This window comes from Fulmarus glacialis, unplaced genomic scaffold, assembly GCF_000690835.1.
Source record: "Fulmarus glacialis isolate BGI_N327 unplaced genomic scaffold, ASM69083v1 scaffold23800, whole genome shotgun sequence".
Lineage (NCBI taxonomy): Eukaryota > Metazoa > Chordata > Aves > Procellariiformes > Procellariidae > Fulmarus > Fulmarus glacialis.
Window position 1 is genome coordinate 30,814 of NW_009188825.1, and position 3,526 is coordinate 34,339.

The following is a 3,526-nucleotide window of genomic DNA, read 5'->3' on the forward strand; positions in this document are numbered from 1 at the left end:
CTTCTTGTGCACCTGGCAGAGCATGGGAAGCTGAAGAGTCCTTGACTAGGGTAAACACTATTTAACAACAGCTAAAACATCAGTGTGTTATCAAGATTATTCTCATACTAAATCCAAAACATGGCACTATACCAGCTAATAGGAAGAAAATTAACTCTATCCCAGCCGAAACCAGGACAAGGTTCTTGCTGAATCCTAGACGATGCCATGCAGCCCCCAAGCTATGGGCTCGCCATGGGAGACTCCTTCCTGCAACAAACCAGAGTATAGTCCTGCCTCCTCAACCAGCAGACCTCAGATATAAAAACACTACTGAAATTCATGTGTGCCATACTTTGCTGCTTACCCTCCCTGGTCTTGAATCAGCACTATTATAACTAGAATTTGTTTGCAGCCCTAATATCGTGGTAATGGAAGGGTATGGACAGTTATTCTTTGTAGACATGCAATTAGGCTAGGTGTCAAGGCAAAAATGAAGCATGCGACAGACTGAATCTGAGCACTAAATCTCCTGCCTCCCCATGAAGAATGGCTCGGCAGTGGCTTGCTGACGTACAACTGCCTTTGCCACCGCCTGCCCAGAGGAAGGTATGCCAAACGCTCATTTTTCACTTATTAAATCACCATCATTAACCATGATGCTGCCTGTTGTACAAACAGCTCAGAAGACAATTCACAGATTACCTGAAGCAGAAACCTCTCTGTGAATCATCTTTTTTTAGGTACTTGTGTGGTGGGCGGCAGGCAGGGCAGTGGTGGCTCTGGGTCACGCAGCAGTGGCACATCTGGCTCACATCTGGGTGCTGATTTGGGGAGCAAGGATGCTGGGCTCTGCAGGGGTGGGTGAGCTGTGAGGGCTGGTGCCGGGCAGGAGGCACCATTTCTCTCTAGCTCTGTGGTCTTAACCTAAACTGAGGATGAACCATTGAGACTAACAATGAAAGTTTTTGATACTTAGCTATAAAAACATGGCTTTGCGAGTAACTCATTGTAATACGTGTGCTGCTGATCCTGGTGGCTTTAAGATAGCATTCATGCACTGCCACCACCGTGCTCTGTTACCTTTATAAATCAGTTGGGGTTAGATTTTAACATCAGTAGCTGTAGGAAAAACTTGGTTCAGGGTTGTTTTTTTTTTTTTTTTTAAATTCAGATGGTAGGCCTACAAAGGGAATGCTTTGTGACAGAGATGGTGATTCCACTTGCCTCCCGGTATACAAATCCCTTTTCTTTGCTTTAAGCCATTAAAACAAACCCTAGTGGGGATAGCTGCGTGAGCTGGAACGGCAAGGATGCAACAGTGACTGCTTGTATTGCTTTCCAAGCAGGGTAGCAATGATGGTGGAAGAGCAGAGATTATGGGGGTGAGGGAGATGAGCAATTTTTAACACCAATTCTAGCTTCTTTGATAAAGATCTGATTCAATTTAAAGTAAACTTGCACTGTGCCTAAATTTATTATCCATGATACTGGACAGAGCTGTGGTATCGTACCGCAAAATGACTAACACGGTCAACATGACCCTGTTAAAATCTACTGAATCTATTAGCTGCTTACTAACTGCAGAGCTTGTGATTCCCCCAGCAGAGTTTTGTGCTGAATATCTAAAAAATCCTATCAGTAATCTGAACATTCAGGCTTTGCTATTGTGAGTCTTCCTAATCCTGTGGATAAGAGAAGCTGATAGCTGGGATGTGTTGTGCTGCCAGGTCATTAGTTGGCTTCTCAGTGAAAGTTTAGACTAGAAACAAGGACCAATTTTTTAATAGTAAGGGTAATTGGTTACTGGAACAAATTACCCAGAGGTGGTAAACTGTCACTTGGAGCCTTTAGAACACGATTTATTACTTGAGAGAGAGAGAGACTAGCTCAAACAGGACGTGTTGAGCTGTAGGGTGGAACTAGTAGGTAAAATTCAGCATGTGGGAGCCTGGACAAAGTGACTGTGGTCAAGGATGATCTTCAGTGTCTTTACGTGCCCTGGAGGGTTCGTGCAGCTGCAAGCTGTACAGCTTTTCGTGTGCTCCAGCGACCAGTGTCCCACTAGCTGCCTCCACTTGGACCTCACGGGAAGTAATTGGTCCCACAGTTAGTGTTTTATGTTTTATTTTACGCAAAAAAAGTCAAGAAACCTCAGATGGGCAAAACTTGCCATCTTTGTCTCCGGGCCAGGACCTTGGTTAGAATTGGCTGTGATGATTTAAGATGTTAATGACAATAGGGTCTCTGTAGCCACAGAGGTGCTGGGCATCCATTGTGTTTGTCCTGTTCTGGCCCGCTGCACCAGCCCTAACGAAGGAGCCAGGTTAGTAGCTATATGTGCTAAATTGTTAAATTACCACAGCTAAATTAGCAGGGTGTTTTATGTTGCAACCTTCAGAAGGAAATTCTGTTAATACTTTTGACGAGCTTCTGTACTAAAATTTCTGAATGCCAACAAGGTGAAAATAAACTGGAGCTGCCTTGCTAAAATCTAATGGGTTTAGATTATACAGCTCTTTCTGTGCTAATATGTGGTGCAGCTTAATAGGAATGGATCAACAGTATGAAATTGGTGCTGCTTAGGCTGTAATGTATGCATTGCATGCTTTTCAGGGCATTTTACATAGGACTGGCTGTGGTCTGGTCTTGTGAAATGAGTGACCATTAGTGGAAGCCATCTCTTGGTTTTCCTCTCATCCGAAAGGCATCTGGTCCTCGTGCACTGGGGCTGTTCTGGGCTGCGAAACCAGGGACAGCAAAGTGGAAGCGATGGGTGGACTCGCTTCAAAAGCATGCTCCTGCTTCGCGTTAAAATGGTAATGTAGGGGCACCCAGGAGGAAGTAAAATGGCACTTCTTGGAATAGCTGAATGTTTGACTTTCTACATAATAGATGAGTATATATCTTAGATCCAAAGATATTCCTGGGGGAAAAAAAAAATGCCTATGTGTACAGGGCGGGTGCCATGGATTCAGTAAAATGGTCACGTTGCAATAGGTAAACTGGTGTGAATGCATCAGAAAGAGCGAGCAGCTGCAATTGCAGGTTTATGTCTCAGAGCAGGCGTTTAGTTCGTGCAGTTGGCAGGTTTCAGGTTTTCAGGTGAATTGCCCGCTGCGAGGACCCCACTGCCCACCTCGGGGTGCAGGCAGCACCCACTGCCACCAGCGCGCTCGGAGCTGCGGCTTGAGACAAAGCGATCGCGTTCAATGCAAGCTGAACGGGGACTTTCTAGCCTAACTGCGTTTTGGTTTCATATCCACCAAGCATGGGAACAGCAAACTGTTCAATAAATAAGTAACATTAATTTTCACTTTATTTAGAGACTTCGGCTTTGATTTTTGAATATGGAGTGAAGAACGGGCCAACGCCGGGTCTGCCGAAGGCTGTGGCATAGTCAGAACGAGCTCCTAGTTTTAATTTCAGTCACTTTTTAGTTGCCTTTTGTGATGGGAATCAAAGTACTTGATCAGGGAGGTGACAAATCTTCAATAATTCATTAAACTATAATGACATTACAACATCATAATTCCGCCCCCCCCCC